Raw genomic sequence first — 12,547 nt, 5'->3', positions numbered from 1 at the left:
GCAGTCGGCCAGAAACAAGGTACTGCTCATTAAGAAGTTTGCTAACACGAAGTACAAAGAAGGTTCTTCAATGTCTGAGCATCTTAATGAAGTACATAATACCATCAATCAGTTGCATTTGATGAAGATTGATATGGGTGACGAAGTCGAGGCTTTGTTACTATTGAATTCTCTACCCGACGGTTAAGAGACTTTTAGCGGTTTCTCTTGGCCGCCAAAGGATGGAATCATTACCATGGAGATGGCTACCGGGGCATTGTTGAATGAGGAGACAAGAAGGGGTTCACGGGGTAGTTCCTCTCACTCAGAGATCTATGTCACCGAGAAGTGGGGGAGAGCTAAGAGTAGAAAACCACCTCATTCTAGAGGTGATGGCAGAGGCAAATCTATGGGTGAATCTATAACTCCTAAGGCAGAGAGACAGTGTTACTATTGTGCCACCAAGGGCCACTTCAGATATGAGTGTAGAGCACTCAGGAGGGATGAGAAGAATAATTGTATACATGAAGACTTGGTAAAGAGGAATGGAAGCACAAGCCGAGATACTACCGCAGTAGTTTCAGATGATGATCTATTGGGAATTGTGTCAGATTGTGACGAGTGTTGTGTCAGTACCTCATATCAGGATACATAGTGGGTGGTAGATACCAGAGCATCCTATCACGTCACACCACACAGGAGATTATTCACTACCTACAATTGTGGTGATTTTGGTGAGGTAAAGATGGGTAACAGTGGAGTCTCAAGGATTGCAGGGATCGGTGATGTTCATATGAAAACTAGTGCCGGCTACACCTTGACACTCAAGGATGTAAGACATGTCCCCGATCTTCGACTTAGCCTAATTTCCGCAGAGAAGTTAGATGATGATGATTTCCAAAGCTCGTTTGGTAACGGGGTATGGAAACTGAGCAGATGTTCCTTTATGGTAGCCAAAGGAAAAAAGAGTTGTTCGTTTTACAAGACACAAGTTAGTGTATGTAAAGTAGAGTTACATGTGGTACAAGAAGAAGTTTCCACCGAACTATGACATATGAGATTGTGTCATATGGGCGAGAAAGGCATGGAAGTTTTTGCCGAGTAAAAGGTGTTGCCAAACATTAAAGATACGCATTTGAATAGATGTACTCATTGTCTGGTTGGAAAGCAACATAGAGTATCTTTCCAAAGATCCCCCTCTCACTGCAAGGAGAATGTTCTTGAGCTAGTGCACAGGGATTTATGTGGTCCCATGAAAATGAAGTCTCACGGGGGAGCTTTGTACTTCTTGACTTCCATTGATGATGCGTCAAGGAAGATATAGGCATATGGTTTGAAAACCAAGGATGAGGTTCTCGGTGTGTTCAAGATTTTCCATAGCATGGTGGAAAGAGAGACCAAGAAGCCTTTGAAGTGTATCCACTCAGATAACAGGGGAGAGTACATTGGGCCGTTTGAGGAGTATTACAAGAGTCATGGGATTCGTCATGAGCAGACAATACCTAAGACGCCGCAACACAATGGTATAGCCGAGAGGATGAACTGTACCATTGTAGAGAGGATGAGATACATGTTGTCTCACTCCAAGTTATTGAGAAGTTACTGGGTAGAAGCAATGCGCACAGCCGTACATGTGATCAACCTATCGCTTTCGAAGTCTCTGAATAGTGATTATCCAGAGAGAGTATGGTCAGGCAGAGATGTTGATTATGGATACTCACTACACCATAACAGGCTATTTGCAACGGCAAAAAAGCGTTGCTAATAATTTTCGCAACGCTTTTTAAGTGTTGCAAATATGGCGTCGATAAAGTGTTGGAAATATTTGCAACGCTTTTAAAAGCGTTAAAGCGTAAAATTCCAACGCTTTAAAAGTGTTGCAAGCAGAAAATTTAACGCTTAAAAAGCGTTACAAAGCTGAACTTTCCAACGCTTTATTATAACTATTATATACATATTTAAAACCTTTGCAACGCTTTTTTAAGCGTTGGTAATTTGTTAAAATTTTTACAACGGGTTTAACCGTTGCAAAGTTGTTAGTTAATTTAAAAAAAAATAATTTAAAATTCGTTTGTAACGGTTATAAACCGTTGCTGATGGGTTGCTAATAAAAAAATAATAATTTCTCATATTTCATAATTTCTCATATAATTTCTCATATTCCGCTGCTTTATTTCCATATCCATAGGCCCAAGCCTAAATTACATTAGAAACACATATTTAAATGAAGATTTATTGAATTAAGGAGGGAAAAACTTGAAAATTATTTCTATTTCAAAAGATAATAAAAAAAAAAAAGCACCGACATGGTTGAGCATCCACCGCCCCTTCTTATAATGTGACAGAAAAAAACCAAAATTACCCCAAGCCATTGAGTCCCTTAGATTCTCGATTGCTCGGTTCACCATTTTGATGTGCAAACTTACTAAGCAATGAAGTAATGAAATCGATGGAGTAATTCCATCAACGCTTTGTGATTTGACGAAGTTACAATGGTGTTGGCAATATCTAACAAAGCTTCGCACCGCGAACTTGTTCCCCGGGATTCCGAATCCGAACCCAAAAGCAAAGAGAGAACATATAAGTGGAAGAAAAGCACTTGTTTTCTCCATATTATATTCATAAGCAATATCGAAGTGTGGTCATACATACCAAAAACATCATAGTGTTTTACTAAGCTTAATAAAGTCCTACTTACATTGTACTTCAAGACAAGCGGGTGCCGGGAGCATTGTAACAATAAAATCAAGTATGCTAGGTACATCAAAATCTGTAACTAATTCAATGATACATTTTTGTTTTATATTGCAAGCTAGCCACTGAAATCAAACTAGAGAAGCTATCATTCCCAAATGTAGACATAATAATAAAAACAAGAGGGGGAAAAGTGCCCTGACTATGTAGGCTTTCGACTTGGTCGATAACAGATTTGAACTTATCACCCTCAGCCGAAATATTCTCTCTCTCATCTGAAAAAATGGTGAAATACACAAAATTAAACACCCTTAATATAATATAATATATAAAAAATATATATAAAAAAAAAAGATTAACACATATAATAAGGTACCTACGAAGTACGAACCAAACTCAGCCATCAGGCAATTGAAAATGACTAATCTTGGCGATCCTTACAAGTTACAACGCAAGTAAAAGACTTTTCAAGTTTTAGTGAGATCACCGGTTCCTTCTCTAGTTGGAAATATAACAATTCACTGCCATAAATCAACAATCGAAAACCCGCTTGTAAACTATATATATAATTATAAAAAAACACCTAATTTGTGACACTCTAATCATAGATTACAAAGAGACCATAAAAGCAAGAACCCAAATAACCCGAGATGGTCAAGTAGATGAATAACATAGAAAATTTTATATCGTTAGGCATACTTGCCTTTGGTAAACTCTCAAGATTTAAATCAATCAACCACCTACAATATTAAGTTAAGAGCGCTTAAATCCTAATATTTAGAGGCCAGAAAAATAGAAAATAAACATAAAGATGATGTATAGATGTCTTTATTAGTCATCCGTGATGCTCAAAATCCATTTTAAGACCTGCATATTTGAAGCAAAACGAAGAAGCTTAGTACCTATAATCAAACAATGGAAATAGCCGATGTAAGGTATTCACTATGAATTCCACAGTTGCATAATCAATCGAACTTTTCCAGCTTATTTTGTGGTTCAATAGCTTTACTGCATCGTGACATAGTTCCTTCCATTTATCTCCTTTTCCTTCAAACTCATAAAGCTTTGAGCTCCTATAAGTCAATGACCAAAAGACATGCATAAGATAGAATGTAATCAAAATCATCTAAATTTTAAAGTCAAGGAATTAAACAAGGTGATCATAGCTTAGCTTACATTTGGAGAAGCACATCTTCATCTTCTTCACAAGTTATTATATCGCTCTACTTCAAATCCTCGTGATTTTCAACCCTACTATCCAAAAGCTTCATTTGTTCTTCCAAATTGTATGGCAAAGATCATTGCCATCCCTCGGTCCTCAATGTCTGGCGACTCGTTAAATGTTTGCATAAAGGTATCTCGATCCGAAAGAAAATGCCGGGTGTCAAGATTATCGATAAGAAGGTAAGACTAAAAGTTTGATAATGAAGAACTAGGTTTTGTGAAATTCAAACGACTTATGATAGGTCCTGTAATTTCACCAAAGATCAATAAGAAGGTAAGACTAAAAGTTTGATAGAGCTTGATCATAACCAGATAATTGTCATGGAGGAGTCAACTTCAATGACTATAGAGTTCCTTTGTGCCCGTTCTTTCGTCGAAGATCCATCTCGAAACTCGCAAGACGAGTCGATGAATTAGCTAAAAGGGTAGTGGAACGACTAACATAGGTATCTCAACAAAGAAAGAAAGCCGAGAAGGCTACCGAGGTGTTGGCAATTTTGGAGAGCAATGGGATAAGTGACATATCCGAGGTAAATGCTCAAAGGGAATGGGAAGATAAGTTCGGAGGAATAATTGCTATACTCCGAGTCCCGTGAACATGGGAACCCGGTCGGATATTACTGAAGAACGAGATGAGACCGTGGCTGAAACTTCGATGTCACGATACCATTCCTTCCTTAATCAAGTAGGTAAGTCGGGGTTGGAAGAGGATTGCAAGAACAAAGATGCAATGAGCAAATCTTTTTCTAATAAGCAATAGAATTTTCTAATCGGGACAACAGAATTTCAAGAGAAATGCCCGAAGACATCATTTCAACAAATAATCAACCACGTAAGAGTTCTCCTGAATTTTCATTCCCATGCCAAGAAAATCTACAAGCTAGGACAAATGAAAAAGGAAGACATGGTCGAGAACGGTTCAAAGATCGTATGGATCCTCCTCGAGAATAAGGCAAAGACCGCTTGCTTCGGCCGAAAAACTATGTCATAAGTTGTCAATAGGATATCAAAAGGCAAAGCCGATCGTTCTCGCAACACATCCAAACCGAACCCAAGAATTGCACTAGTTTAGATAATGAGTCGATAAGATTGCGAATTCTTGAGACAAAAACTGTATATAAGAAGTCTAGGTAAACAATAGTATCATCAATATTTGACATTTAAGAGTTTCAATGAACATAGTCATAGTCGACAATCAAGTATTTTTTCCCATCAAATGCTTACATGAGATGTCGAGGAGTGTATCTTAACATGTTCAAATAACATCCTGCAAACCACGCGGATTTGTTTGTCGCCAATATACCTAAGTAGTCTAAGTTGTGGACAAAACTTGGCCACCTCGACACCCAACCATCAATCACACTTTCGAGAGGACACATCCATGGTAAACATGGCCATTGCTTCTAGTACAAGAAATCAAGGTGAGATATCCATCAATCATGTTATCTTATCTTTCACTTCCACAACAACGTTTGTAAATTTATTTCATGCATACAAATGCTTTTTAATCAGTTTCCCAATTCTTAGACATAAACCTCACCATATATATATATTCAATTCTATTTTCTATTTATTCTTGGCACTGCTAGTGGCCAACTCTATGAGATTGCTATTGATGAGAAGGATAAGAAAGAGAAGTATGTCAAGTTTTTGTTTGAGCTAACTGAACTCCCGGAAGCATTCATGGATTTGCAATTTACACGAAACAAACTATACTACATTTCGTGTCAGGCACATCTTTTTGTTAATTAACTTCAATTATATTGTTAACAACTATTTCAATGTAAATAATTATGTAATACTTAATAATAGTTCAATACTCCATTGCCTAAAACCGAATTCAAGTTCTAGTTATCAAAGATCAAGAACCAAGAACATAAACAAGAATCAAATCAAAGAAAAGCATTACTTAAATTCACCTTCGTTTCTACAAAAATAAACCTCCTATTAGGATCACGAACCAACGAATCCACCAAAGAATCCAATGTATTCCTAACACAAGCACCCTACACAAAAAACACAAAACCAAATTTAAAAAAATTCATGTAAGAAATCTCCACAATGTACCTATTTTACTAACCGTGACAAAAGAGTTAAGTAATTAGAACCTAAATACTGTTATTAGATCCAACATAATACTTGATCAACCGCTTTTAACCAACCAACATCATCATGTGAATGAGGAACTAAATGCACATTCAATTTCCCTTATACAAATCCCAAACCGATGTATTATACTTGACAAAAGCAAAGATCAACACCACAAACCACAACAAAAAAGCAAACAGAGAAAAGCAAAACTGCCGCTCTCCCCATGTTTGAAACCTAGCCTTATCTCTAAACCTGTTAAAGACTATTTATACTTGTAGTGTTTTTAATGAATTAATTAATTTAGTAATAAAGACAAATGTGTCTTGTTTTCTCTAATATCTTGGACATAGTCTCAAGATATTCTCTTCAAAATGTCTATTTTCTTCCCAATTTGGTAAGGTTCATGAAGAGAGAAAAAGACCGCAAACAACAAATGCATGCATATGGGTATTGATCAACAAATGCATGCATATGTGGTTGGTCCAAAGAAAGGCAAAGATAAGTTAGCGTTCCTCTCTCATTACTCGAATGTAAGAACATTTTTGTTAATAAATCGATACTCAAACATCAAACACGTAAATCATACCCCGAATAGAAGTCGTCAAGCGTACCACCACAATCAAAAGCATCATTTATCGTTATGACCATTCACAATGTTCCTCGATTGTTCAATTTCGACTTCTCCACATGCTTTTCAAGTTAAAATTCTTCATCCGAGCCACATCTATCAATGACAAAATGATTTAATAAGAATTGCATTAGCATTTGCATGACGAAAGAACTAATGCTATATATAGTACCAATGCTAAATGGAAAACCATTTTGTGTCATGTACTCACTCCAAGCTTCTAGCCCATCAACAGTTTTCTCAGTCTACTTCACTAGAGAGAAAATATCATTTCATAGCAACAAACCTGCAAAAAGATAGAAAATTTCCTTGGATCTAAGAATACAGACCTTAAAGTAATCAAGTGCAGTGGTGACATTGATCGTTTACAATCTCATTCCTTTTGCAACTGTAGAGTACATTCAAGACAACCTGAAGCTCTTGTTAACAAGTCTTTCATTCCACACCTGAAAATTTTCTGACACACCTGAACATCTTGGAGGAACTGGGCCTATGAATTCAGTTTCACTTTCCTATTGTTTTACTTGTGCATGTATATAAAGTTTACATGTCTTCTTGACTTGTTTCTACACCATGAACTCTAGTCGTATGGGGTGTGTGGGGGTAGAATTTATCAACTTGATAGTGTTGGGTAGAAAATGTGTTCAAGTACTAAAATGTCGCAACTACCAAGTACCTACTGAAATGTATTCTTACCTACGGGGGTAAGAAATTTGAAATTTGAACTGAAAACAAAACTGGTTTAGTGGATGGAGCAAATCCAAATAACTATTATTAACCTTCTTAAAATAGAACAAGATTCCAACTAATTATTAATGCTTCATTCTATCCACTAAGAATACTAAGGGCTTCCCCCAATCGACCCTCAATATGAATGAACTAGTTTTAACAAATAAGTAAACACAAACACGTAATATCATTCACAATTCATAACAAACTGATTTATGATGATTACCGCAAGAATGAGGCCTCCAATGCAAGAGAATCCCTCATACCGAACCGAAAAGTACTCACCCTTCCCTACTACATCCGTTTCTAGGTAATCGGGCAGCGACTAACTCTACATCAATAAACACATATTAGCAAAACATCGAGAATACACATAAATACAAATGCAAATTCAAATTCAAATTCAAGTGAAGTGTTGAGAACTCCACCATTTTGAGCTAGAGGAAGTTTGCAAAAGTACCAACTAACATCTTCACCATCACAAGAACTTTTAGTTTGAGCTAAATACTTTTGACGAGCTTTACACCGATCAATCACATCTTCTAATCTCGCTATATTCGATGGCGTGTTCTTTCAACAAATCAATCCGAGCTTTTCTTCGTCTTCTTCTTCTTAATAAATTCCAAGACATAATAAATCAACGACCAATCAAACGTAATGATCAACAAATCAACGACCAATCAAATCAAACGAGAATGACAATATGACATAATAAATTCCAAGACAAGTACTAAAAGAAGACATCTTGATTTGATTAGTGAAGTCTAACGACAAATTAAGTTAAAAACAAACGTGAACAACAAATCCTACGAAAGGAAGAAGAAGAAGAAGCCTTGTTGCCATATTTTACAAACACATTACCTCAAACCGCAAGAAATGGATTGTGTCAAAACGGACTTCCAAACTCCTTGTTTTCTTCTTCTTCTTCTTCTTCTTCTTCTTCTTTTTCTTTGATTGATTGATTTCAAGCATGAATCTGAAAATTAGGTTTTGAAGAGTGCGAAAATAATGCGGCGGTGAGAGAGAGAGAGAGAAAAAAAAAGTCGTGTTTTATATTTCGATTTTTTTCATTTCGCGAAATTTTTAAGTTTGTAACACTTCTCCAACGCTTTTTAAGTGTTAGCAATTAATTCCGGAAATTCACCCAAATAAAGCAACGCTTTACAACATTGCCAACGCTTATTTAACGTTGGAAACTTACTAACGCTAAATAAGCGTTGCAAATCAAAAAAGGTGCGTGTTGCAAATATCCTATTATGGTGTAGTGACTTGAGGGTATTTGGGTACAGAACATTTGTTCATATTCCCAAGGATGGGAGGTCCAAGCTCGATGACAAAGCCAAGCAGTGTATTTTTCTTAGTTATGGGGATGAGAAGTTTGGCTACAAGCTTTATGATCCGATTAACAAGAAGGTAATCCGAAGTCGAGATGTCGTGTTCTTAGAAGATTAGACAATAGAGGACTTTGAGAATGGCTAGAAGCTAGAAGCTTTTGTCGATGACCTTGTTGACTTAGAACCGGAAGTTCCGACAGTGGAACAAGCGGTAGATGGCATTGAGAATGCAGATAACCATGGGTTTGAGGCTCATGATGATGATCCTATTGTACATGATGGGATTGAACCTATTGATATAGAAAATACAGATGAAGTGCATGAACCACCACCTGAGCAAGAAGAAGTGCATCCTCCTGAGCCACAAGAGGATGTGGTAAGGAGATCCGAGAGAGAAAGACAAGCTTCAACCAGATACCCACCACATACATATGTTTTACTATCTGATGGTGAAGAACCTATGTACTATCAAGAGTCTCTTGAAGGAACAGACAAGGAGAAGTGGTTGAAGGTCATGCAAGATGAGATGGGTTCTTTGCATAAGAATCACACTTATGATTTCGTTGAGAAACCGAAAGGAAGAAAAGTTCTCAAGAATAAGTGGATCTTCAAAGTCAAGCATGAGGAGAATAATCCACATCCAAGGCACAAAGCTCGCCTTGTTGTGAAGGGATTCGATAAGAAGAAAGGTATTGACTTTGACAAAATTTTCTCTCCGGTTGTTAAGATGACTTCTATCAGGGTGGTATTGGATTTGGCCACAAGTATGAACCTAGAGATTGAGCAACTAAATGTCAAGACATCTTCTCTTTATGGTGATATTGAGGAAGATGTCTACATGGACCAGCTAGAGAGTTTTGAGGTCAAAGGCAAAGAGCACCTAGTATGCTAGCTGAGAAATAGTTTGTATGGGTTGAAACAAGCACCGAGATAGTGGTATATAAAGTTTGAGTCCTTTATGGTGAAATATGGCTATACGAAGTCCACTTCCGATCACTGTGTGTTTGTTCATAAATTTCCAGATGGAGATTTCATAGTGATTATGTTATATATGGATGACATGTTGATAATTGGCCAAAACATCAACAAGATATCCAAGTTAAAGAAAGACTTGAGTAAGTCCTTTGAGATGAAGGATTTGGGTCAAACAAAGCAGATATTTGGTATGCGGATCACTCGTGACATAAAGAGTGGAAAGTTGTGGCTTTTTCAAGAAAACCATATTGAGAAGGTGTTGAAGAGATTCAACATAGATCAAGCGAAGCCGGTGAGTTGTCCACTTGGTGGCCAATTCTGCATAACCAAAACTAAGTGTCCTAAGGGTGAGCATGAGAAGAAAGAAATGCAAAAGATTCCTTATGCATCCGCAGTGGGCAGTTTGATGTATGCAATGGTGTGTACAAATACTGGGATATTGATTTCGGGTTATTGGTGTTGTAAGTCGATTTACATCCAAATCCGGGTAAAGAGCATTGGAAAGGTGTTAAATGGATATTGAGATATCTCAAGGGCACTTCCAAGATGTGTTTGTGTTTTGGTGGAAGTAAGACCTTACTTGAAGGCTATACAGATGCAGACATGGCAGGTGATGTCGACTCGATGAAGTCCACATTCTGTTATCTGTTTACATTTGCGACTGGCCAAGCCCGTCATTTTTCATTATTTTGAATAAGTTGTGACAGTTTAAGTCCGTTGTTATCTCTTTTTACACATTTGCCTCCACCTACCATTGGAAGAACCACAAGTAGTAAATATATACTTTATGTATTTGAGAGTTAAATAGAGTATATAATTCTAATGGCGTCTATGTGGAAGTGGATTTTTACACTCTCCATTGGAGATGCCCTAAATGATCAACTGATCTTTAAAAAATAAATAAAGCAAATGACAAAAGAACAAATAGATATCGATCCCACTTGTGTTCCATCTCGCTCCGAATAGATATCTGTTCAACTAAAGGCTCACCTAATTATATATTGACTAGTCTTGGGCACGTGGTTCCCACGTCGCTCTCTCTCTCTTCTTTTATGGTCTATCTAACTCTCTCTCTCTTACTTTTTTTTTTCCTTGTGGGAGAACAGAAAACAAAAAAACATAAAACAAAACTGGCTGGAATAAACACGTGTCACGAAATCATGAAGGGCAGAACTACATAACCGATAGACAGCTCTATCGGCTCCCTCGCCCACGCTGTTTATAAGTAGTAGAGAGTAGAGACTAGTCTTGGACTCTTGGGCACGTAGTTCCCACGTCGCTCTCTCGCTGGTCTATCTGACTCTCTCTTACGTTTTTTTCTTGTGGGCCAACAGAAAACAAAAAAACAGAAAACAAAATGACTGAAATTAACACGTGTCACAAAATCATGAAGGGCGCAAAACCGATAAACAACTCTTCTTCTGTGATGTGTAATTGTTCTAGTCTCTTATGTGTAAATTCCAGTGGTGGGTTACCACTGACCACTCTGTCTTTGTATTTTGTATGGACGAAAGATACATCTCTACACTTTTATGATACTCGACTTTCCCACAACACCCACTCACTTTCGATTTTTTGAATAGTTAATTTTTTATTTATTTATTTATCCAATTTAGAAGCACCTTCCTCATTAAAATTAGAACAAACTCCCTCTTTATTAATAATTTAGAAACCCCCCCTCTCTCATGTCAGTGAAATCATATAATTATCTTCCACTTTTAAACCAATTAGAAGAGCCTCCCTTATATCACTAAAGTTATATAACTAGCCCCCAATGTTTTTATACCATTTCTTGAATTACAATTAGAATCCAAAAATACCATGCTACCTATCGATCTCGAGGGATGGGTTTCAAGGCTTAACAAAAACCGATGCGTAGCACGGTTTGTATACTTGTATATCTACCTATAATAATGTACGACTTCGTTTATGGCCGCACCTAGGGTTGTCAATGGATCGGTTTGGGTTGGATTCTGAAAAATCCAAACCCGAACAGATAAGAAAATTGGGAACCCGAAACTGAACCGATAAGATATATTACAAACCAAAACCAAACCAAACCGATATATTGCAAACCGAAACCGAACATACCCGAACCAAAAACTATAAAAATCAATTAAATCCTAAATTAAATTGATTAATTTCAACCACACAATTGATAAACATATACAAAACTAATCATAAATATTACTAAAATGCCATTTTATCGGTTCGGGTTCATATTGGTTCGGTGGAGGGCAAACTCAAAACCAAACCAATATCTTATTGGTTCGATTCGGTTTCGGGTCGGTAGAGGGCAAACCAAAATACTAAAATCCAAACCGTTTTTTATCGATTTGGTTCGGATCGGTTATCGGGTTATCGAAACCCATTGACAGCCCTAGCCGCTCCCCTAACCCCTCTTCTAAGATAAGAGCTAAAACCCACACCTACTTTTTTCTTCTTATTACATTCATGCAACAAACTAAAAAAGGTGATTTCTAATAAGAGGCCAGATCTTCTCCGCCCAGGTGGAAATGTGACCCTTTTACACCTTACAAAAATAATTCGACACCTGTCCCACTTATTTAACACCCAAACCGTAGGTAGTAAGGTGTTAGATAGATAGAGCAGTAAATTCAAAACAAAATCCCTATATATTTGGAAGATGCCGTGCGTGGAAAATGGGAAAAAATGTCCCCACAATCTTGCCCCTCTTCTTCTACTCTCTATCGAGGAAAAAAAAATTGTATTCATACTCCAAAGAAAAAAAGCCTCTTGAGCTAACAATGAAAATTTTGGATAGATATGACCGTCGATTACATTATTATATTGTCTTGGGCTGTTACTAGCTAATCAGTGTTTTTTTAGCACTTAAGGTATTATACAATATTGTCTGGGAGGAATGAAAGCT

The sequence above is a fragment of the Coptis chinensis genome, chromosome 8 (genome assembly GCF_015680905.1).
Source record: "Coptis chinensis isolate HL-2020 chromosome 8, ASM1568090v1, whole genome shotgun sequence".
Classification (NCBI taxonomy): Eukaryota; Viridiplantae; Streptophyta; class Magnoliopsida; order Ranunculales; family Ranunculaceae; genus Coptis; species Coptis chinensis.
Note: the sequence above shows the minus strand (reverse complement) of the source record.